At 33.2% G+C, this 26,463-nt stretch overlaps 1 long non-coding RNA gene across 13 annotated transcripts in view; it reads left to right on the top strand.

The window, feature by feature from the left end:
• Positions 1-26,463, top strand: part of LOC109447544 (uncharacterized) — a 659,535-nt gene that overhangs the window by 492,092 nt on the left and 140,980 nt on the right. For 11 of the 13 annotated variants that reach the window (XR_012494223.1, XR_012494217.1, XR_012494213.1 and 8 more), the window contains one exon: positions 25,021-25,135. The exons of 1 other annotated variant lie outside the window; for it this stretch is intronic. This is a non-coding gene — a long non-coding RNA (uncharacterized LOC109447544). Of the gene's footprint in view, positions 1-18,924; positions 19,389-20,002; positions 20,206-25,020; positions 25,136-26,463 lie in introns of those variants that run through there. One more of the 13 variants, XR_012494224.1, reaches the window with a different exon arrangement.

The raw sequence follows: 26,463 nt of genomic DNA, 5'->3' as shown, positions 1-26,463 counted from the left end.
ACTCATATGAAATGATTCATACACAAGGAGTTTTTTTGGGGAAAAATTATTTCATTTTATTGTGAGGTTGTGAATAGGCATTTTGACGTCCATTATCTACTTGCAGGGAAATGAAGGGTTTTCAAAATGAAATAGACTGTATTACCTGTTCTGTTGCTTTTGCTACTGAAAGATTTACTCACATTGTTTGTTTTATCTGTATTATGCTTACCTTTTTAAAAAATATACATTCCTTTTTATTAATTCTATTTATTTAAATAAAATATAACACCTTCATTTTTAATAGCTTTATGTGTAATTCTTCAAAAAGGTTAATGTTCAAAAAACTACAGTTGACCCTTGAACAACACAGGTTTAGACTACATAGGTCCACTTATATGTGTATTTTTTTTTCTCAATAAATACAGTTGGCCTTCTGTATTTATTGAATACACGAGCTTCACATCTGCAATTCAACCAACTACTGGTCAAAAAACAGTATTTTTGATCCACCACTGGGAATTTGAAGATGTAGAGGGCTAACTATATGCATTGTTCCACGCCATTTTATATAAGGGATTTGAGCATCTGTGGATTTTGGCATCCATGGGAGTCCTGGAACCAATTTCACACAGATACCAAGGGATCACTGTAGTTAAGTTTTTTCAAAGTCAAAAGTTGCGTGGATTTTCAACTTTGTGGAGTTTGGCACCCCTAACCCCCAGATTGTTAACTGTATAATGGTTCTATTCTTTATGGTTATTATATATCTATACATAATCTGAAGCACATAATGCTTATCTTTGGCATGGCTTAAATTGTGCTACACTTATTTTCTCAGGAATATTCATATTTTTTGAAACAGGCAAAATTCATATGACATTAGCAGTGCACGGACTCACAAAGCTAGGTGACACTGCTTTAGTAGAAGGCCATATTTCCTTCGTATTTTATTAATGAGTCTGTTTCACAAATTTTTCTTTCCTGTTGTCGATCCCTTAAATTATTTTTCTTTGCTTGTGTTAAATTCAGTTTCACAGACCTGTTTAGAATCCCAATGTTCAAATAGTTAAATAGTCCTTTGAAGCTCAGATTTTAGGACTTCTTCGGTCCTACCTACATGATTTATTCCAATTAAACATTATCCCATCCTATCCAAACTGCCTGTTAGGTGACACACGCAGAGGGCAAGGTAAGTTCAGTCTCTTATAGGAGAAACAGGGATAGACTTGGCAGATAATCTGGTTGCTGAGTCTACATCAAATGATGGTTCTTAGATGCTTGTTGAATTCACAAGTTGTTCCAACAAAGCTAGCATGATGCTTTTTGAACTGTGGGCATCTGGGCTTCTTCTTGATGCATCTATTACCTCTTTCATTGTCGCCAGCATTTTCTTTACCATTTGTTATTTTCACTGGAGGAGAGAGATCTTATAAGTTTAGCCTTGTTATATTCCCTTGTATGTACTATAGATGTACATATTACTTAAATCATATATGAATTAGATTTATTCTTCAATAAAAATTTTAAGGACAGTATGCCCTTTCCTAATCATTTTTCTAGAAATAAATTATTTGTAATACTAGGTAAGGCTAATAGGGAATGGTCTCTTTGGTGTAGACTATTAACCTAGAACTAGGCAATACTCTCTGATAACCAGACCTCAAGGTATAAAAATTTATTATTACTATTATTATCAGAAATATGGTTACTGTGACCTAAAGCTGCAAATTGTTATTACATTTATGAAATTCAATTCTCTGGTTACTTATTTGTTATTCAAGTTATCTGCCCTGAGAACTATGGTATTGCTGTACTTTGGAGGGACTTAAAGTTTTTCTTTCCTCCAGTCAAAACTAGAAAATGTAATGAAAATTCATGTAATGAATTTTACATGTATAGTAGAAAGAAGTGGGGGTACATTATTTTTTTAAAACAAGGTCAAGCATATTTTTTAAATTGCTGTAATAAATAGAACAAACATTTGTTAAGACGCAAAGCTATGACCATCTAATCTTCAAATGAAGACAACTGGGTAAAATAAATAAAGTGTTGTCTGAAATCATTGCTAAGATCTCAAAGGAAAAAGAGGCAGTTGCAAAATCACCAGGTCTGGTGAATGAATCATTTCAAAGTTTGGTTAAAAGCCAATGGCAATTATAGGAATGGTAGCAAAAAGCATCTTGAATGTAGGTAGGAACAGAGGTACACTTGATTGGTCAGGGGTATTAGATTTCTGTTATCCCATGGCTGCGTCAGTGTTTAAGAGGCAGACTAGAAAGCATGGTTTTCAAATTATGTCAATGCTTCTGCTCAGTGGATGAGTAGCTTGTGATATGGAGGTTGTCTGGTAAAGCCCAAGTGGAGGAGGATATAAGTCAGTGTAGCAGGAGAGCAAAGAATGTGAGAGTAACATGTTTGAACCTATGTCATGAAATTCTAAAGCCCTTAGTAATTTCATCTTTCTTAAAAAATTATGTATCATTGTTATTTCTTCTCAAGAACAGACTGTTCTGTGACATTTTTTTCCTGTCATCATATTTTCTAAAATAGTATCTAACACATTTTGTACTTAGTCTCAAGGAAAATTTACAGGGTTTCTTTAGTCTAACTCAGTGATGTTCAAGATAGAGCAAACCATTCTGAAGAAAGGAACACAATATCCCAGACATGTTTGAGGTATGTAAAACCTCTAAATTATGTGCATCCTGAAGAATTGTAGGCATAACTTAGCCATCCTGAAAATTAGGAAGGTCAATTAACCCCTCTTTGTTTAGAAATTCTAACTCTGTGATTTGTTCAAGATAGCCTTTTTGTGAGAAGTTTTCACTATAAGGAGTAGGTGGATGGATGGATGGATGGATGGTTGGATGGATAGATGCATGGAGAAAGAAGGAAGGAAGGAAGGAAGGAAGGAAGGAAGGAAGGAAGGAAGGAAGGAAGGAAGGAAGGAAGGAAAGAAGGAAGGGGCATTTTTTTTTTATTATTAAACAAGCTCAACTTTGTGCTGTTGCTACTCTTCCTTTATTGTTGTAATATATGCTTCTACTTCATACAATACCCAACGTGTTTTCCTTTTCTTCTCTTTAAGAAATTACCTTTAGTGAAATACTTTTACTTCTAATAAATGATTTGTGTGTGTGTGTGTGTGTGTGTGTGTGTGTGTGTGTATTTGAATTTTTCTTTTAGTTAACAGAGATCTATTTGGAAGTGTTGTCTATAATATTGATAAAATCTTTCCAGATACCCTCAAGGCTACCTGAACAGGGGATGAAGACTAGTCAAAATAGAAATATGCCTTCTAGAGCCCCACAATATTTATTGAATATTAAAAAATAATAAAAAAGAAAATAAACTATACAAATTATCCAAGCTATATGGGCATATATTACTAACTTTACAAAGATAAAAGTTGAATATCTGAGGTTTTCAGTCAGGTCAGCTTCCTTTAAAACTGGATGGGATTATTTGAGAATCCACCTGATGGCTCCCTCCTACCCTAGTGAGAAAGTTCCCCACTGCTACTGCTTTTAGGAAGACCAGGGTCCATGGAAGAAAACAGTAAAATAACCCTTAAATATTACATTTCCCTCACTTGTTCACTTACTTCCTCCTCCTTCCCATAAGTAGTAGATGTGTTTCTTAGTGTCAGTGTGTAATTATTAACAGTTATTTTTTAAAATTATTATAATGTCATCTTCTCAAAAGAATCTAAAATGTCTTTCATATTTTTCATTGGTTTATAAATCTAAATATTTTTGGAAGGGACATGGGAATTGATATGGCATTATTACAGTTTGGAAATTTTATTTATCTGATTCTTCAACCCAGAATAGTGCCCTCAGATCATGAAAATTCTACTAGTTGTCATTATTTCTTTTTAATCTACTAAACCTTATGGACATCAATTGAATTTTGGACTTTTTCCTTTACTCCCTGCTCTGCTGCATGTCTTCAAAATCCAGCAACTCTGTCACCACATTCCAGGTGCATAAAGTCAAGTTTAAGAAACAGAAATCAACTGGAATTTTTTTTGCCATTTAACAAAATTTGCTTTAAAAGTAACAGGTAAAATAACCCCAAATCAATCCATTATGTGGAAATGTGATTTTGCATTTATTTGAAAGTTTCTGTTTTCATTGGGCTTAATGTTGGAAAACTGACATTCCAATCCCATGCGGTAGCTTCCTTGAGTGTTAAATAGTCTGTCTGTAGTTGCACAATAAACATAGCAGAGACAAAATTAGAATTCAGGGTTTCTAAATTTCAGTGTATTTTTTTCTTCTGCTTTTTTTTTATATATATATTAAATTCCCAAATTAGGAATGCTGTTTGCTTTCAAAATTAATTAGATCTCTCAAAAACCCTTGTTCTATGATACATTTATGCTTACTGTTCTCTGATTTAAGTGCTTATTTTCAAAAGGTTAAACATGTTTGAAATGTGCATGAAATAGAAATTCAAATAAAAGCCTCCAAACTGGTAGATTTCTTGTTTTGATAAAATCCTCATGGGAGATTTAGTACAAACTTTGATGTTCCACCAACTGACCTTATTCCTTGGAATAGACATAATGGTGTATTGCCAAAATGTTCTTTTATCATGTAACTTGAGACTACCACATGGGAGAAAATAGAATATTTTGTTGATAAGTCCTTTGAACATTAAAGTATTCAGTGACTACTCTCAAAGTCTACCAGATGAAGACAAGTCTATCTTTAGCTGATTTTTCCATCACATAATGTGTAGTCAGATGAGAAATGGATGAGCAACAAAATGGTTGAGTAATGAACCAATGTAAAAATGAATGAATGAATGAAACTCCTAATCAAAAGCTTTACAGAAATCATATTAGATATTATGGTCCTAAGTTTGATATATTGTAAAATTCAAATAAAAATGGAAAGCATCTCTAGGCCATCATTTATTCAGCAATGCCAAAGTTACTCAGCTGTTTTAAATCATTATAACCATCCCACTTCTGCAGTGTTATACAAGAGGATATTCAAATAGGAAACAAGACACATGGAGAAAAGTATTGGTTTCAACACTGTTCATAATATCCCCAAATTGGAACCCCTAGAATTTTTCAGCAATTGGGGAATTGTTAAGCAAATTGTGGTACACTCCCAAGATGAAATTTTGTACAGATACTTAAATTATTAATTAGACAGATTGTAGCATGATGTGAAAGAAAGAACATAAGCTTTTAGATTGGACAGCTCCATGTTTCAGTATTTCTGTCACTTCCAAAATGTTCAGAGTATGAAGGGATTCCTAGAATCTCAGCACCATCTCAGAAGTTCTTTGTAGGATCTTCCTGACATGATGTAGACAGCCTACATTGTTGGGTAGTGAGATCCAGATTCAAAAGTGTGCTCTCAGAGGGGCCAATTTAATTTTGAGAGGCAATCTGACAAAACAGTAAAGAGATGAACTTCAGAATCAGATAGGCCAGGATCAATTTCTAGCCATTTGCTAGTGGTTTGGCATTTGGGTACATTATATAACTCTTTGAAACTGAGCTTCCTTGTCAATAAATTGCAAAAATGATAACCAAGTCATTGTAATGATAAAATGATACGATGTATACCAGCACATGACTAGACAGGGATTAGGTGTTGAGCATAGTAATTATTGGTTTTATTGTTTTGAGTCATTATACTAATCAGAAACCCCTACTCAAAAACATTTTTGTTGTTCATTTTTGCCTAAAGAATTACTTCCCAATGTAACATTAAAGACCCTCTATAACTGCACTTCAGTCTAACTGCCTGGCCATTTTTCCTAATATGTATCCTTCCTTGTGTAAGCCAAAATTCTACCACTCTCTCCTGGGCATTTCCCAAACATCGCATGAATGTTTGAGCCTTTCCTCTTTCTGCCCTCCAATTAGAAATTTTTTTCTCTCTATCTGCTTCCTCTAACAGTCCTTCTGATCCTTCAAGGCCCTAGACTAGTTGAGCTTCCTGCTATAAGCCTTCTGTATAGTGCTCAATATTTATTGTCTCTCTTGCCTGTGTTTTCATAGCACTTTGTATTTAATAGTATGCTTCACATTTTCTGTGTATTCTAATTTTGTTTGTGTCTGACTCTTCTACTACATAGTAAGCTGTTTGAGGAAGAGGCCATTTCTCCCCTCATTTTATTAATCATTTTAGCAACTTGTACACAATAGACACTCATACACACACACGCACGTACGCACGCACGCACGCGCACACACACACACATAGGTCAAATTAAATTCAAGAGTGACTGAAAGCTCTAGAAATAACCTCGTGTAACTCTTCTTGACAGGTCTGTGTCATTTGAAGTGCCCATTTGAGTATGATTTTTCAAATTTTCACTTAGCAAATTTTCATTTATGTGAGGTTGGTACCAAAATGGCAAAAAGTATTGGGATACTTGATCCCTAATTACCTTTTAACCCCTCTCACTTCATTTTAATTAATTACACAGATGAAAGGCTTATAGGTACAATCATATGGGTATAATATTCTTTCTGTCTAGGTTAGTTCATGGATATAACCTTTATGTAATTCACAAGCTCCATCCCTGGCTTGCTTACAATGTTGCCTATAATATTCTGGAAAATTTCTATGACTTAAAGATATGGGAAGATCTGTGTGTTGATTAACATGGTATATCTGGAAGCTTTGTAGGTCTTCTGGAAAGAAAGTAGACTCAAGATTTCAAACATAATGTTTTATCATTCTTTCTTTGAATATGAAAAACTTTTAGTTCTTTAAAAAAGATTTATCTACAACGGTGGTGAGATTGGGAGAAAGAAAAGACCAGGACTTGATCCTAATGTAAATGTCAGCTGATCTTGAAAAAATTCCTATTTTTAGTCTAATTGAATTAATTTTTTTCACAGCCTGGTTCTACAACTTCAGCCACTGATAGGTATTACTATCTATCAGTACTCCAAAGACAAAATTTCTTCTTATAGATTCCTGATTTCCTTACATCTTTACAAATCTATGAACCATTTTTATAGGAACTTGCCCTCTGGGTGACTGAGAAGATCAATTAAACCACAAAATTTGATATATATGTAATATATCTATATATTTATATATCTATATATCTATGTCTATATGTAATATAGATGTGTTTTATTTCTTTCCCAAAGAATCTATGCCTAAATGAATGGCCTATTACTTCCTAACCTAGAGAATTTGGCTAAACCCTTAGATAAAATGGTTAATGATATATACTTTCTGACAAGGAGTCAGTATACTTGATAATTCAATCAATGAATCAAAATATCTGTTCATAATCATACAATTTTTAAATGTCCTGATTATTTTCTCTTGGTATTTCATACTGAATATATACAAAGGGTGCCAAAACAGTGTATACACATTTTAAGAAAGGAAAACTGTGTTAAATTTGTAATATTCACCATATACCGATAACAAAAGATAAATATAAGTCACCTTTGACTTCTGCAATTACAAGAGGTGTTCAGAGTGGTTACCATCAGCATCCAGACACTTCTGATTAGAGCAAACTACTGCTTGAGCAATGTTGACCCAAGTGTCCACTTGTGTACATTTTTTTGGCACCCCTGTATTGCCAATAGCGAACCCTGGATAGAGAAGTGATTAGACTTATCAACATTTGACAAACAAAAACTCATCAAAATTTAAAACTATCAAGGTCAGTGTAGACTTTCAAAAATATTTATTCCTTGTCAGATACAGTGGTGAACTTGAACTTTAAAGCTAAATCCATCGATGTTTTGCAAGTCAGCGTAAGATCCAGTTCTCTTATCCGAAATAGAGAAGAAATTATTTAAGTATTACATATTGTTCTTTAAATAGAAAAGAGACAAATTAGTTCATATGTAACCCTAACTTAGAAGTATTAAGTATTATTTCATTTAAGAAGGCTCTAGCATATGTGTTAAGAATCCTATCTCATGAGTCCTTTCTCTCTTTCACCCCATGTTTCTTCCCGAACTCCACCTTCCTGCCTTCTCATGTTCATATTTATGCAACAAAACTGGACTTTTTACTTCTTCCTGAATGTGTATTTTTACTACTTTTTATCTTGCCAAGTTCCAAACCACTTTTCAATATATGAAATTCTACCATTTCTCCATGGAGACAGGATAATGCTCATGTAACATTACAAACGAAATAAGCATATAAGCAAACAACTAAGATTAATAAATACTGCCTTAATGACTGAAACTCAATTATTAGGAATAAAAAACCTTTATTAAAAACAATTAATTATAGTTATTTATGCTAGTTTAATGGCAATTATATTTAAATACATTTGATAACTTAATAGATTTAATACATTTTATACATTTTTAAATTTACACTGTGGCTCTCTTAACACCTAACCCAAAGAAATTAAAACTATTATTATCACAAAAGTTTATATATATTATGCTTAACAAAGGATTTAGAATATTGATGAAGTATCATTTCTTGCTAGCTAGTGCTTAAAAAGATCAAACTAATATGAATGGATTAAGTAACCATTAGCATAATAAGAGGAAAATATATTCACAAATAGACATGGAGCATTTGCCTATTTTTGACTATTTTCCCTCGGTCTACAGCTCAAAACAACATGAGAAACCATTCTCAGTTCCTGTAGAAGAAAGAGGGCTGGCATACATTCTTAGAATTCACAACTCATGATAACACAGATATGGCATTTTTTTGGATAAAGTTTCCATAGCCTGTGTTGCATAGATTACATATTAAATATTTGTTTTATAATTAAAGGCCAAGAAATTGTGAGAAAAGAAAATGGGTATAAAGTTAATCAAAATTTGATAATACTAAGTTTAAGTAAGGAACTAACTTATTTCTATTACTCTGAAATAATTAAAAGTATCCCTCATGACTTAGAATAATTCAGTATTTATTACATTAAGTTGTTAGCTGGGCATATTACAAGATATTATTGTTTGGGGAACACCTAAGACAAACTATTTTCCAATAAGAACCTCCACCCTTTTTCTCTCTCAGCTGAAATTGTCACAGGAGGTCTATTTTGTTTGTCTTGTTATGAACAAGTATTTGTGGAGTAGTTTCTCATGCTATTTGTACAGGTGATTTTCAGTAGAAATAGATTATGAAGATTCCTGGATACTGGACTTTTTTTTATTTTTACAAATATAATAAATGTTTGTATAATCATGAATGTATACGAGTATACATAAATATGTCATATGTTACAGGTGTTCTAGAAATATTACACATTTGAATGAGTATATAGACATCACAGGATTCTGGAATACATGTGAATTCAAATAACTAAAATGTTACTCCATCATGTGAATTTCCTTATGAAGCATACTTTAATATTACAGTAAAGAACAGAGTGTGGGAGTTGCCTAATTTTAGTCCTTTTTTAAAACAATGAGAAATTTACCTGGTTGCTTAAGTTTAAATGATATGCTTATAAAATTAAGCTATATCCATTCAAGAATTTTTCCTATAAAGTTAAATTTCCCTCTACTCACCAAAATTATTATGTAGTAGACTCTGGTTCTTTATGGATTAGTTGGTTCGTATCTGAAAAAAGGACAGATTTCTTTTTTTTTTTTTTTTTAATTGTGTGCACTCCCAAAGTGATGATGAAATTTGAAAACAAAATCAGGGATTTTGCATTTCAGGAATAATAGGATAAGTAGATATACATTGGGATTTTTGAAATTATCTGCAAAAAATGCTGACAGTTGATCTGAAAAGGACATCAGATCCTTATTCTACAAGGGATCTAAAGAGGTTATGTGTCTTTCTCTAGATCCCACAGCTAGTTAATAACCAGTGATAGCAAGAGGGCAGATCTCCCTCCTTTTCATTAGGTGCAATTTTCTCTTACCCTAAAATTCGTAAAGGTCATCCTCTTGACACCGAATGTTTCATTATTTATTAAATCACAGTCCTAACTGTTCTAGACTATTTTCATATAGCTTGTGTACTTGGTGATCGACACATAAAAATCAGTCATATATTTAACAAATGAATGAACTTAACCAACTTTATGTGAATTTAATATCTCATGGGGAATTGCAACGTACTATGTGTGGCCACCATCTGTCATTCAGTATAAACTGAAAGTATACTTGACTATTATTTATTTTTTCACTCTTTCTAATTAGAAGTACAAATCATCGGGATGTTACTGATTGTTGATCCAGTGCAATTGAAATAGCCACACATTTAAATAAGGTGGTTACATACTGAAAATTACTTGTTTACTTGCATATTGATTTCACTAAAAAAGGAAAACTAGGAGTATCTGTGATTTCTTTGCGTAGTGTTTTAACATAATAAAATTGGATTGAGAAGTTTGCCAGACATATATATTCATTTTCCCAAGGTGAATATCTTTTTGATGGCTTTAGAGAAGAAAATGATGCATTTGAAGCAACATATTGTGTGTAATTTAAACGCCCAGGATACATTTACTCTTCTGGGTTTTTATTTGCTTTAAGTTTATTCAATATTTATGGAAACCTCTTTACATCAAGGATTGGCTGTGTCAGTTTTTGTTTGAGAGTCTTAACTTGTGCCCTTGGTGCAGTTAGATGCTTCTAGAGTAAAGCAAAAGTGTCTGCTGCTCTTAGGTTTCTCTTCTAGTGCCAGAATCACCTCCCTGCGAGACTGCTTGTGGAACATTCCTGATCCGAGTTTGTTTCTCCCAGGACTCTGGCTCCTTGGGGATTTGCCTGCCTAGCTTGAGGGAGGGTTTCCAGCCTGCTTTCTTTCAGATAGTATTTCTCTTTCATTTTATCTAAATAGAGGATTATATTAGCTAAACATGATTAAACTTGAGATATGAGTAGGTACATTTCTGGTATCTGGTTTTGTTACAGGTTTTTATGGTCCCCTGGTGTTTCAGCATGTAACATAGTGTTTTAATATAACCACCTTTAAATAGCTACATCTCCTAAGAAAGAGTTTTGAAGAACCCTAAGCAAGTTGTTGGAAACAGACATTTAAGTGTTTAATTCAATTAGCAACTCATAAAGTCTATACTGATGAAGATGCAAATAGCCTTTATAAGCATTAATTTCATGAAATGGACATTTTATATAAGTGAATATGGAGTTTGTAGTTCTTTAGGCAAATCTTCACTGTTGGTTGAATTTATTTAAAGAGCTTTTCTGGTCACCTTTGAACCTCAATGATTTCTCCAGATGTACAGAAGTGAACAATGTAAAAATCTTGCTGTTTCAGCAGAACTGATTCCAGCTGGCTGGGAACTGGATCTGCAAGTCATTGGTTACAGCTGTGTTTCGATTTATATGTGATGGTTGAAAAAATAAATTACCCGATTAGATGGCTAGAAAGAGGACTCTTTGTTTAGTCCTTGTGTGGGGACTGAAAGTGTTTATGGTGCTGTTTTCTACGCAGTCTTTGCAAAGTAAGCTGGACAAATAGATTTATTCAATGCTCCTTAGAAATGTTGCATATTCAGCTTTAATGCTTTGCTAAAGAAACTATTTTTTAAAATAATGCTGTCATCTAGCAAATGTTTTAAAGGTCTAGCATTTAAAAGAAGCAGTAAGTTTTCTGTCCTACTGAGCATTGCATTTAGTAATTGAAAAGCCGTTTTCTTTTGTTTAATGTGTACTTTAAAACCTGTCTTTGTCAGGCATAAGAATAAAAATATGATTTTTTTAAATTCAAAGCTTTATAATGGTAGAGTATCTGAGGGGGAAATCTATTTTAACCCCTTTCCTTAATGAGTTATGTCTCATGACATTTAAGAGAAAGGAAATTAGTTATGTTGATAAATAAAGAAATATAATCAAGCATTGCTGAAAAATATTGACATGCCTGTGAGCCTCTTAGATTATGAGGATTTTAAATTCTTGAATATTTTCTTTGTTATCTAAGTTTACAGATAGGGTAGGAAGAACATGTACTTTTCAGGTTAGTAAAAGTCCACATACTAGTCACTCGTGCAGGTTTAGAATACAGTATTACAAAGTACCCTCCCAAGAGGATTAATATGCTACTATAACATTGCATGAAGGCTTTTGTTTTTGTTTTTGTTTTAAATTATTTCCCAAGGTAGCTTAAATTGAGTTCTTCATGTTCTTTAAGTTATAAAGCTGTCAGAACCAATGGATTGTTTGCGGCTCAACCAGTTCCATTGAGGCATTAAAAAAATTAATGGGTAGGTGGCTCCAGAAAAGAAGGCTACAATGGTGTGTTTTCATTTTTATTTTCTCAAATGGACACTGATTTTATAAATGAATTCAACATTTTATGAAAGTTTATTTTCTAATTCTTTATAAAATGTTGAAAATGAACAGAATTCTAGAGTGAACTTGGAAATCAAGTCAAGTGCCTGATCAGATATTACAGTGTCTAGCAAGTTCAACAGCAATTCAGTGGGTGGAATATCCAGAAATGTATCACTTTTTTCCCCCATGAAAATAGAAAATCCTTTATCCATTTCCTTTCTTTATCCATTTCCTTTCTTAAGATGGAAGAAAGGATATATATATATGAATTCCATATATATGTATAATGGAATTCAGGTGATGCAGAATAAATAACCATAATGTATCCAAAAGGAAACAAAGGTGGAATTGATCTGTCTTGAATTGGCAGACAGTTTTGCTATGTCAGGCTCTTTCCTTGATCAGTGAAAGTATGCCCTCTAACCCTTAATCAATACAATTGATTGGAAAGGATGGGAACAAAGCATGAGAATGCAGGATACACTTGAACCTTCACTGTTCAGATATATTTACATGATGTTGATAACCCTTAGAAGCATTTTCCTCTACTCCCAGGTAATGGATGCTTCTTCAACCAACATTGAAAAGCTATGTAATAAAGTAGTGGCATTCTTCATGAAAGAATATGTTTTGAAAAGTTAACCTTGTCTCATAGTACTTATAATTCTAAAAATTTATTAATCAGGATAGAGTTTCTATCATTAGGCATAGAGATAGCAAAGTGAAAATTCAATCTCGAAAATAACATGTATGATTGTGTGATACTAAGTTTCAAAAATATACATTATTTTAATAGGAAAATCAGGAAAGGAAATAACAGTATCTATAAAGAGAGAATACATTTTTATTTATTTACTCTTATCATTTGTGCTCTATTCCTACCTACTGTGATCAATGGATAAAGTATTATCTCTTCTTTATGTAAAAAAGACCATACAAAATTAGCATATTTTTCTGAGTGAAGAAAACCCTAAACATGTAAAATAAAATTGATTATGAGCAATCAGAATATCTATTCATTAATAACTTTATGCCACCTAAATTAAGCAGCATTTGAAATGAGTATTTTTAAAAGCCAACAAAAATGTTTTTAAACATTTTGATAGTTGTAGAGAATTTTAAGCCCATGATTCACCTGATTTTGTGATACTTCTGATTTTCTGATATTTTTATTCAGAATTTCTAAAATCTACTTAAAGCAGTTTTATAAATTCATTATTAAAACTAAAGTATATCTATTCAACCAATTAATGCTAAAATGTTTTTTGATAACGCTAATTTTTACAAATAAGTTATCCAAGGAAACTATGAGTTCTTCTCCTTAGTGTGTATACCATAAGAGTGTATACACATCTTTCTAAATCTTAGAAAATTACTACCTCCCTATTTCTAAAATGAAAGTATACATTGCTTCAAAAAATGAACATTTAAATGTAAATAGGGTAATCCATAGAAAACATCTAATATAACATTTTAATGTTGCTATATTATGCAGCTATAATGAAATGACACATTTTTGAGATTCAGTTATTAGATGAAATATAATCACAGGGATATAGAGAGAGGATATATCATTAGTCTTTCTGGGGATAAATGCTACTATACGGTACTGTGAGGATTAAATAATATAATTATGTATACAAATATTATATTTAAGTGGTAGGTAGTAATAACAAACACGTGTTTCCAGTTTTACTCCCCTTCCATTGCACAAAATTTTAGAGCTGAATTAGGCCTTGGTAATTAACCTAGTTATTCCTCCTAATTTTAAAGATACGAGAACTAAATTTCTAAGAGTTAAATTACTTATCCAAGACCATAAACTTTATTGTTTACCGAATTGGCATTAGAACCCATTTCCTGACTCCTAAATCAGTTCCCTTCCCACCTCTCATCTTGTTTGCAAAGTGTTGTATATAGAACATAAGGAAAATTGTACTCTGTATAGTTCCGTTAGCTAAAACATAAATTATTATTGCTCCTTTGCCATAATATTCAAGCTCTGAATATGACAGTAATTCTGGAGTCCTTTGCTATCATTTAAACTTTTCCACTAAGTCTCATCTTAAAAAGTCAAGATTAATTCTTTTCTCTCACCTGTTAGGAAGTCCATCAACATAACAGAGACATTCCTTTATTACAAATATATACATGTATATATTCCTGATAACTATTGGAAAATGCTTTTCCAGATTTAAATACAACTTTATATGATGTAATTTTTCGTGTTCTCCAAATTGTGCCTCATTATCATGCCCTGCCTTTTGCCTGAAAGAAAAACACTCCACCAGCATCCTCAAGACCTATTTGTTCATGTGTATGGCTATACAACAATGGCTATTATTGTCACTTTCCCCTCAAGACCTCCCTCAAGTTCATGTTGTTGCTCTAATTACACCGTCTCAGATGTACTCTCCTCATCTCCTCTCTCTGGTATGGCTTTGAATGCTGTCCCCTTGTGGATATTGATGACAGAATGGATAGGCAAGTGTATTTCGCACTTGGGGAAAGCCGAGGGGCGAGAGGAAGGAGAAAGAAAAAAGGGAGGGAGAGTAGGAACAAGAGAGAAAGATTGCTAGAGAGTTACAATCATTCCATTTTCTGAATAGAATAGAAGAATGAACGTTAGATTTCACATGCCAGGGTCTGAAGGATTATCCCTGAAAGGAAGAGAAATCTATGAGATTAGTTTTCCGTGTTAGTTGGTATACTCTGCACTTATATATCAAAGAAGAGAGAGAAATAAAATAAAAATTAATTTCAGATTGATAAATACACCTTTTGCATCCTAGTCAAGAACTGCCTGAGTTAAAAAAAAACACACAAAAAAAAACACTGAATCATCCTCTAGTCCACATACTAAAATTCTAAAACAAATATGGGTCAGGTATTTTTTCCTGGTGAAAAACCATCTGTATCTTTCACCATGAAATTTTTAAAGTAATAACTCATCTATATTTATATTTTACTTTATTTTCTTTTTGCTTAAGATAATTAGTTCCAGAATCTGATTGGTAACTCAAAATTATCTTAACAAGGTCTACACACACACACACACACACACACACACACACCTGTTTTTCTCTCAACATTTTATTTAATAGGAAATTCCCAACAGATCATCCTGGTTCATTGGTATCTAATTCTTGTCTCCCTTGTCCATTAATTATTATTTCTTTTCTCTTCAAAAGAAAACGAAAGACATCTAATCGTAGTTGTTGCCACACTTAACTGCTGTTCCTTCTATATGAAAAGGATTATTAAAAATTGCTCTTTCTCTGGATTTTTGCTACTACGCATGCTACCATTACATCCCTTCTTTATTGAAAACAGAAATTTGTGATATGTGTTATTTAACACTAAAAAGACCAGCACTCTCACTTCTGGAAAGGATAGACACATAAGCATCTCTCAGATTTATTTGGCAACTTTGGCTTGAGTATTTGTTTTGTGTTTTCTGATGTTGTATTTGTTTGTGTGGTTTTTTTTAACTACCTTAAAATTAATTTCTGTATAACACTTTCCCTTAAGTGGTATAGCATATTTCAAAACTATTAGTAAATAAAACTACTAGATCCTCTTCCGTCAAATGAAATTCTCTTATTTTAGATCTTCAAATAAATATAGAATCATTCTCTTAAAATAGACTGAAATGAAAGTATGGGGACAAAATGGTCAGTTATGCTATAAACTTTTCACAAGAACAGTTTTAAGTCAGCAGTGTCCAGTAAAACTTTCTGCAAAGTTGGAAATGTTTTATAGCTGCATTGTCCAAAATAGTAACTACCAGCCATGTGTGTTATTACACATTTGAAATATGGCTCAGGCAACAGAGGAACTGAATTTTTACTTTTATTTAATTTTAATTTTAATAGCTACATGTGGCTTGTCTCACCTTATTGGAGAGTGTAGGTTAAGTAAAACAAAGAATATATGCAAGTAATAAAAAACAATATATTCTGCACATCCATGACTTTTGAGTCTAAGTTTGAACTGTAGATCATTGTTTGTCCTCCTTCTCCCTTACCCTAAATATAATTCCCAAAATAAAACTAAATTCAAATGGCCTTTATCAGAAATAAAAGATTCCTGCCTTAGTAGTAAGGTAGAGGACAGGTTATATTAAAGTATTTTAGAGTAGTTATTGCTTCCTTAAAGTCAATATGTCACTTGATATATATTCAGGTATATCTTAGTGGTTTTTTTTTAAGTTAACAGAACAAAACTCAAATAATACATAAAAACAATTGACCTAGCAAGACCATACATGTATTGCACTGCTTAAATATAAAACAGGGAGAAAAATTTTACTTTGTAAATATTTTAACCATAGTCAGGGTCTCATTTAGGGATGTTTTAGTATTAATGATTAGTAGTTTCAAATCAGAAGAGACCTTAAACCCATGTCTATGACAGTGGCGATTGAACTGATTGATTACAACATCTTCTTTCAGATAAATATTGATTATAATCAAGTCTGCATTCCCATTGGCCCTAACGGTGGTCTTGACAGAACCCTGGGCACTTGAACTGACTAAACCCTGTCTGGATATAAATATTTTAAATTCATGGCCATTCAGTTATAATTATTATTTTTCTTCAAACCTTTACTCCTCTTGATTTTCTGCCTCCTTGGTTAATATTATTATGCCTTCCGGAAAGTTAAGTAAGTGATGTATGTGTCTGTTTCTACATGTAATAAAAAAAGATAGCATGGTTGGGGGTGGGGGATGTTGGAGACTTGTATTTACGTTTATTGTTTCTGATTTGCAGAGCTCGGAGTGAGGTGCTTATGCAGACAGTCCACAGAGCTAAGATATCAGTAGGCTGTTTGCTGTAAGCACATGTTCAATTATTAAAATAGTCGACATTTTATGTCTGATAGCCTTAGCGAGGTCATGACATTAATTTATCCAGAGAATTGTGGGCAACTGTCTAGAAAAAAAATAGCATAAAGGACACAGATGTTGGAGAGCCAGAAAAAAAAAAAAAAAAAAAAAAAAGATGGCTCTCTGAGCAAAGAGACTTTAAGAGATGACCAGTAGATTTAGAAGTAGAACAGGAAGAAGTAGAACAGGAAGAAGGCAGCACGCGTCTCACTGTTACTGACAATCAGTATTTAAAGCTATGCTGTGTATGCATTAATTTCTGCTATTGTTTTTCATTAAATTCTAAACTTGAACACTATTCCTGAATCTCTGGTTTCTGCAATCTAATTTCTTGTTATTTGTCGCTTCAGTGCTCCGTGATTCTTTGCTTTTTATTCCCTGTTCCTTTCTTCCCCTTCATTCCCCGCCCACTTCTCATTTCTGCATTTCCTTTTCTTCCTCCCTTTCTTATTCTTTTCCTTCCTTTCTCTCTCTCATGAGAGTGTGTACTTAATTCCATGTTTCCATCAGGCGCCAACTTATTTTTGTGTGTATGTGTGTTTTTTTTGTTTTGGCGCTTGAGTTTTTCTTTTCCTTTTCGTTCAAATCAGGAGCCTCTAGGAGCTGATTTTAGAGATACATATCAGCCTGCACACGTTTCTTTTCTCTTTATGGGTTGTGTGATGTTTTCTTTGGAACCTCTGCAAATGGTTGTCCTTCATGTTTGTTGCCACAGATCTGTTGCCAAACTGCTACCTTAGTTGGTCCTGCAGTGCCGCAGTGCATGCTGGGATCTGTCTGTGTGAGTAAACTGAAATTTCAACAGCACCAGACAGTACTGAAATTGGCTTGAGAATTGCTGTACTTCTCTTCCCTTTGTATGGATTTCTTGTATGCTGCAGAGTCACCAATGGCTAGATTTCTCTGGCAAGTAATTCAGAAATATTGCTCATGTAGAAAGGAAAGGTAGGCAGTTTACCACATTCTGTCATTATAGGGAACAATTGAAGAACAAAGGAACTGGATAAATACCTATATACTGCCTTTTGTGTTGTGAAACACAGTGGCACAGACATAACTGTGTTCAGCCAAATATTTCCCTTCCTTTTATAACAATGCATATAGATTGTTTTCATGTATGTACACAAATCCATATTTTGTGTAAACATATATTCAATATTTAATTATAGCCTGCAGACATTTCTTAATCTCAAAAACTTTTACATATGTATTACATACTAAAACTCAACTATTTGTTATTTTTTAAAGTTCATATATCAAAAAAATAAAAAATATACTAATAGCTTGTTGGTTGATTTCATTCCAGCAACTTAAGATTTCAACACAGTTTAAATCATATTGATGATTCAGATGCTGGCAGATCTTATAATTCTTGTGAAATGAGAGCATAGCTAATAAAAATATTAAGCAATTATTTTTATTAAAATCGTAATTTTTTTCATTATTAAATAGAAATGATTGATGTATACAGATCAGTCTCACTCATGTGTCTGTTGGGCTGTTCGGGGGCTTCATAGGGAACTGGAAAGACTCCTTTTGCCCTTTTGCAGGGAGGTGGGGGCAGGGAGAGAAGGCAAAGAGTAAAGTATAGGACTGTTAAAGACTGCTGGCATTATTTCTCTCTATCACATGTGAGTCTGGATGCCTGCTTCCTGAGGTAGTGGATCCAGGATGAGATTGTGTCGGAGCCTGTTTCCACAACTGCATTTAGAGATCTGTCTTATTGATTGGGGCGGGGGGGGGGGGGGAGTGGAGGTGGGAGTGTGAGGTGAGGGCAGGACCAACCGACTACTGGCGAACTGAACCACAAGATATTTTCTTCCGGAAAGATGTCAAACAACTGAGACTCAGCCACAGAGAAAGTAGAAAAGTGGAAAAATAAGGAGACCCTGGAAAAGATGAAGGCATTTCTTATTAAAGCCCTGGGGCTTTTTCTTTTCACTCCTTTTCTTTCTTTCGGTTCTCTTTTTTTTCTTCCATCATCTGACCTGCAAAGGCTAGAGTGACAGCGTCATGCAAATGCTGCAGTCCCGCAGGTCTGGGAGAGGGTGGATGCTAGACTGTGAGTTAATGTTAATGATGAGCGCAGTGAAAATACCAGCCGCTGCCACCCCCTGCACACAGAGCGCTCTGAGTCAGCATCAGATGCTTTGCCTCGCCTCTCGCAGGGTGTCTGTATGCCTGCGCGCGCGCGTGCTCGCTCGGGCATCCGTGTCTAGCCGAGGGGAGGGGGTGGCGTGTGAGTGCGTGGAGGGTAAAAGCCAGTCAGTCAGTGAGAAGCAAAGGTACGTTGGAGAGCAACTAAAATCTGACTGATTTCCATCTTTGGAGCATCAGATGTATTCCCTAAGGAGGATGGGTCTCCGTGATGGGGGTGGTATAATTATGTTAATGTCATATTTATGGAGGGGTGAGATTTTTCATTCTAATAATTGGTTGAATGCTATGGTCAAAAATTGTAAAGCCATATTCAGTTTTAAGGAAAAGCATGGACTTATATCTAAGGACTGTTTTATTTTTTGCTTTTTGTGAGTGCTGCTTTTTTGTTTGAATTTTTAAAAAAACTATTTACTATTTTTAGTCATAACTGATTCAGTATGGAAAAATCAAATGATAAACAGAAAAAGATCTTATATAATGATGTATTACATCATGGAGCAGAATATTTAAAGTCTTACAAGGCAAAGTAAAGATCTGGACAGGGGGTGGGGGTGGGGAATGGAAAGGGGTGTGGTACTAGGGTGGAGGAGGGGGGCCAGTTAGCAAATATTTTGTTCAGCATAGCTTTCCTTACAGCTTACTTGGAAATGGATGATTCACCTGTTCTACAGGAAAACATTCTAATTCTTTCCGTTTTGTTTTTTGTTTTTTTTTTCCTCCTCCTCTTTTCCCTTTTAAGATCAACCACTTCAGAAGAACCAGATTCCACTTCTGTGGCCAGGACTTTTATGTTATGGCTGGTCCGATGGTTTTACCCTTCGTTCTATGCTACTAAACCTTGGATCATTCCTAAAGTACAAATTCTGTTCTCGAACCACAAACAAGGCTAAAAGATCGAAGGAAATTCAGTGAATACAGGATTGGGATTGTGCATTTTCAAAAGTATTGAGCTTTCTAATGCAACTATTTCAGATATAGAATCATTTTTTTTTTTTTTTTCTTATCGTGTTGCCAGCATTTTAAGTTACGTTTGTTAAGTGGCATTGCTCAAATAGCTACAGAGTATGCTTGGGAATATTTGCTGTCTGGATAGTTTGGAGATTGAAAGAGAAAAATCAAGCTTCAGAGGTATTAAATTATGACATGCAGAAAAGTTTTTTTGTTTTATTCTTAACTGCAACAGTATATATTTAAATCAGATTTAAAGTGTTATATGTCCTGGGCCCACCTTAACAGTTGTGCTGTATAGAAGTGTAATGGGAAGCAAAATTTCAATCAGGGTCCCATTAACTGGGATGTAATCCTTCTTTGATGTAATAGAGGCTATGGTATTGCTGTACAAGTCTGCTAGAAACAGATTTTTAACCCATTTTTAGTCTCTTTCTTTGGATCTAATGCAGTGACTCTTAACTGTTCATTGTTTGCATTGTTTCTCATATTCTTCATTATTTAAAGGTCTGGAATTAATCTGTAAATGGTCGTCGTGAATATTCAGCTCATCCTAACTTTTATATATCCTATATATTTCTTCGTATGTATTTTAATTACTATTTAAAGGGAAAAGTTTAACTGAACCCAACTGTAATTTCTCAGCTAGCCTTATAACTGGAAGAAGAATTCTACCTCATCAAATCAGACTTTTCCTAGTCCCTGAGACCCTAACTTGTGAGGTATTTTAGTAACATCACAAGTCAGGCTCTTGGGACCTAGGCGGAGGGGAACCAGCAGCTTTGGACCTTATTGATTGTCTGCAGTTACCACCAGAACAAAAGAACATACATAGATACTGCCTAGAAGAAAAGAACAATGCTCTTCTTTATAATCAGCAATGTTTTCACGATGACCCCACCCCCAAAAATACTATTTTCAGAAACTGTACTCTAAAGTGATTATAGAGTTTCACTGAATCGCATTTATATTATAATGACCATATAAAAGCAATATAAGATATCTGTGTAAGAAGCAAAATTACAATACAAGTGTAAAAATGCTACTTTTAGTATATTTTAAGGTGGCTGGTCTAAGAGAATACCTCCTTAGATAATAATGGAGAGAGTGGTTTATATATGTATAACTTTTTTCATATGCATAGACTATATACATTAGCTACTTAAATCATATATGTCTCCATGTAACTATGGCTCAGAATATATAATATATAGCTATAATCGTGCTTGAGGCCTAGAAATAAAATGATTTACAATCTTCTCTACTGACCCTATTAGATTTTACTACTGATTTAAGAAGAATGCTGCTTTATATTTGGTATTTGTTGTCAGAGTTTTCCTTAGTTTTTTAACCAGGCAAAATACTTTATATGTCTTTTTATAATAAGACATTCCCTTGTTATAAGAGTTCAAGTGACAGCTATCAATAATTAGCAAAAATATGGTACCTTTTAGTTTTTATATTTTAGTTTCTATGCCTCATGGACCTATTGAGATAAATCAGTAAACATTACCTATCAAATCAGACTCTAATTCATCTATCAGCTGAATCTTAAATGTATAGTTTTATAAGAATTTTATTTTCTTAAGAAGTAACTATTTCACCTGTAACTGATGTGTCATATTTGAACATTATTAGCCACTGGCATATCAAATAAGTAATTTTTTGAAATAGAATCAATATATTCAATCTGTTTAAGAATTTTACAATAATGCTGCAGATATTAAGATTCAAAATGGACACTTTCCATAATAGAAGAAACAAAGCAATTTCACTCTTTTAACTCTAATGCTTTACATGGGTACTATAAATTTATATCTTCTGCATTGTTAAAATAAATTTGTGAATGTATTTTAGAATACTGTATGGAGTCTTTGTTCACCTTTTCATTGAATGTGTTATAATTACTTATGATTTGAAACATCACAGAATACAGGTTACCCATGAGTTATATTTCTTAAAAAATTGACTTTACAATATCATAAACATATTTATCATCTATATATGGTACATAGGATATGTTTAAGCATGTATTCACACTGTACCTATTCAGATTTTTAAATTATATTACTTATTTCATTTCTCCAGAATCTTGAAATTTTAAGTGTGTGCATGTGTGTGTATAAACATGTTTTAAAACTGTAAATGAAAGGAGGTAATCTAAACAGTAAAGGTTTTCGGTAGTATTAATCTTTTACTTCTTTTAACTTCATTCTCATTGTAATTGAACATTTTTAAAGCATACAGTTTCTTAATACAAAGATATCTGTGTACATATATATTAAGTACACAGAAACTTGATTATACTTAATAACAATGTTTACACAAAGGATCAGAAACTATAATACTTCTTATGTAAAACAATATCACATACAAGTATATGTTTACAGACACCTGTTTTAATATAATCATAAATAATATGTATAAGATGTTCCATCAGTGTAGTTCCAAAATAATGTGAAGGATAGATATGTATTGCTATATGATATTAGATATAAGCTATTTCCAATGCAATATTTTCTTTTATGTTATCATATTTATGAACCACACTATATATTAACTTCTGTTACATAGAAGAAAGGTACTAAAGCTAAATTTAGAATGTAATGATGTTTATTTCCCCATAAACATATATAAAATATATTTTTTTTACTAATCGTCATGTATTCTTTGAGCCCTCCCTATGTACCTTTCCTATATATATATATACGTCTTTTCTGAGAGCATCATTGATAAAGCTTTTCTCTTACTCCAGAAAGGTGAGTAAAGATGTGAGTGGGTGACTTTGTTTATATAAACTTCTTTATGCTGTATCTAGATAGATGGACACTTTTTCTGTATTTGGATCGTAACTGTCAAGGGATAATATTGTTTCGGGACTGTATAATATGATTTGGAAAATCAGATCATACTAAGCTTAAAATAAGAGGAGAGATCCTCAACAAAGAGCGAGGAAATGATGTGTGTTGCATACAGAAAAAGCAGTGATATTAACAATTCGATGGCTTCCTGGTTGGGAGACCAGCCTGAGCCAGACGCATATATTAAGGGCTGTCTGCTGCGGATGCGAGCTTGTTCAATGCGGTGGAAATGAGGGATCACCTCCTCTTTGACACCAGCTTATTTTTACATTTTAATTTTGAAATAGCAAATCACTGTTTTACATAAGTATGCTAACCCCTGTTTGATTCTTTCCCTTTCTCACATTGTTAATTTACTATAAACTTCAAGTTCCTTTTCTTAAAATATCATCACTCACCTCAAACATCTATCAAAGACCAATGAAGTATTAGTTTTTCTTTTGTCTCTTTTGTATTGCTTTGGTAATATTGTGATGCTCATGCTTTTAACTTTAAAAATCTGTGAGGAAAACATCAGTTTTCCAAAATGGCAGTTTTTAAAGCCTTTTAAGATCCATCAAGGAAGCCACTTCTGGAATTTTACCAAATATGATATGATTATAATTCATTTCAGGGTTCATAGGATCAATATATTTCTTATTTTAAAAGTGCTTAACACTTTAGTGTTCTAGTGAAGCTATAGAAGAGGTGTAGAGATATTCTAAAGTCATTTAAGCATAGGTTACATTAATAGTGTTTAGAAGAGGTTTAAGAATCTCAGGGGAATTATAGTACAGGTTAATTACTAATGAAATTAGAAAAGGTGTATACTACCTTAAATTCCTCTTCAAAAGGAAATGCTGGTACATGTTGAATTCACCTGATAAATATGTAAATAGTTTTACAAACTATCCTATTTAAATGCGTTTCAAGAAGAGCAGGATATAAAGGGTTAGCTAACACCCAAATTTTCTTGCCATTTACACATGCAGTGCAGCCTAGGTTTCTGTAGGCTGCAAATGCAGGCATCATTTTGATATCTTGGATTATTGCCTTTGGTTTCTTACTATTCATTTAATTTAACACTCACATCCCAGTGATCTCTTAATGATGGTATTTGGAAGGAAAATAAAGTTCCTAATAGAGAGAACTTTTAAAAAATCTTGGCCATTTGTAAGCATTTGAAAAATATACTCTTTAGAGTAGCTTTGCAACTACATATTTACTGTGCAGAAACTTAAGTAATATTCTTACCTGTCATCTCCGTATTTGGTTTTCTGATCTATAAGTGACCGAACACACATTGAGACATTTATATATGTGTGTGTGGATAGATGATAGATAGATAGATAGATAGATAGATAGATAGATAGATAGATAGATAGATAGATTTTAAGTCTTAGTAAAAACAGCATAAAAATTGAGACATCATCATAAAATCATTCATAATTTTTAGTGAGTGATTTTCATTTTAATTGAATGTTACTTTCCCCCCACATCTTCCCATATTAAATGTAGCTTTATAAGGTGAAGTGCATTACTAGCCAATAATATTTACTTGTATGCAATGTTTTTACTTCTGGAAGTTTAAAAGCAGGTGGAACTTGAAGGTAATTGAGATTGAGTGAATTTAAGTTTAAATAGTTTTATTTTATGTAATCAGTCAGTTAATTCCAAGCCTATTTTATAGAAAATTTAAAAGTGAAAGATTCTCATGGTCAAATACATTTTTCATTGTTTATATAAGTAATGAGATTTTTAAGTTTATTGCCTTAATAATTAATTCCTAAACAAACAAAAAAGTGTAAGAATGATCATGGATTACATCTGTTAGGTCAGTTAGATAAGAATAATGATCCCTAGGTTTTTTCTTGGCCTTTTAATGTTTTGGGAGTGTTTTGGGTTCTTTTATGTAGGCAGATTTAACCATTCATTTTTTTCTAAGAAATTTCTCCCTTTCTATTGGTAGGTATCTGACGATTTGTGAGCACCAAGTGACCATTCTGTGGAATCATCTTTCCTTGCCTTTGAATTAGCTTTCCCTAGACCATGAGTCAACATCAGTATTTTATGCATCCAAATTGGTAGGTCTTCCTTGAAACTCTTCTGTATATTTTTCTGGTCATATTAAGTGAATTGTGAGAAATTAAAGGTTTACATTGTGATTGTCTTTCCAGTTTCCAAATATCTTCAGTAAGAGATTTGGGTGGTGTTGAAACACTAGCTAACAGAAGCATTTCGTTTTGTAGGATTTAAAAATGTAATGTCTTTCTCATAGAAGACTTCCTATTCTTAGTGAGGATGGGGGGTTGGGGGGAAACCTGGCCGTGGCTAAGTTATTACTCTGTTGTTCATCATACTAAAAGCCCAGCCTGTGCATTTGTAAACCTCGGGGAGGTTTCTACATTAGACAGCATTTTTTGTTGGGGGATTACACCACAGTCGGTTCCCTTTACTTTTCTCTCTCTTCCTGGCCCCCCTCCACCCAACATGGAGCCTTTTCAACTTCTTCAAAGAAGTGGGGGAAAAAAGTAGACTCTTTATTAATGGCAGAAAACAAACTGGCTGCTGGACTTCCGAGACAGCCTTCTAATAATAAAGCAGAGTAGGCACTGCGACAAAGAATTCTTGAATGTACTAAATATATAAGGAAGCCTATTTAAATTCACCAGAGGGGCTTAGAGGACAAGCAGCAGAAAGTTTAGAATTCAATTCAAGCCATGCCAGAAAATGAAAATGTACTTAAAAAAGGATTTCTGAAACAATTGTTCAAAGACATGTCAACTTTTAAGGTTCTTTCTAGAATAATGAAATTCGTACTCTAATTTCTGTGGTGACTTTTTCAATTAGAAAGGGAAAATGATTAACAGAATCTCAAAGGAATTATATCTTATGTTTAAAGAAAATGCATTTTCTTTCCATAGGGTGTGTTTTAGTGAGGGCCACTTAGTGCATTGACTAAACTCACCCAAATATACACACACGACAAAGAGATGATGTATTTTTCAGCAATTAGATATATCATAATCCTACTTTAGAATAAAGATATTCGACTTGTATGTTCTTTCTAGTTCATTTCCTCCCATTCAAGTCTATGATTTATGTTTTGAATAAATGCAATGAACTAATTCTGAAAGAGCAAAGTGCTGATAAATAATAGGACTAGGTGGTGCTAAATTTGAGAGATAAAAAAATGATCTCTACCTTATCTCTTACTTACCAGCTTACAAAGAGCTCTTTAGGTTTTATTTATCTATAAAACATGCTTCTATACGGAGTACCCACATCTATAAGAATACATACCTTATTAGTCCTAATGTTGAGGTAAAGAACTGCTTATAAGGTTCATTTAAAGGCCAGTACAGACTTGACTCAGATGAAATTTTTAGGGTTTTTCCTAGTATCTTTTAGA

Source organism: Rhinolophus sinicus, linkage group LG01 (assembly GCF_036562045.2).
Source record: "Rhinolophus sinicus isolate RSC01 linkage group LG01, ASM3656204v1, whole genome shotgun sequence".
Taxonomy (NCBI): domain Eukaryota; kingdom Metazoa; phylum Chordata; class Mammalia; order Chiroptera; family Rhinolophidae; genus Rhinolophus; species Rhinolophus sinicus.
The sequence above is the reverse complement of the archived record's forward strand: the minus strand, read 5'-3'. Positions and strand labels throughout refer to the sequence as shown.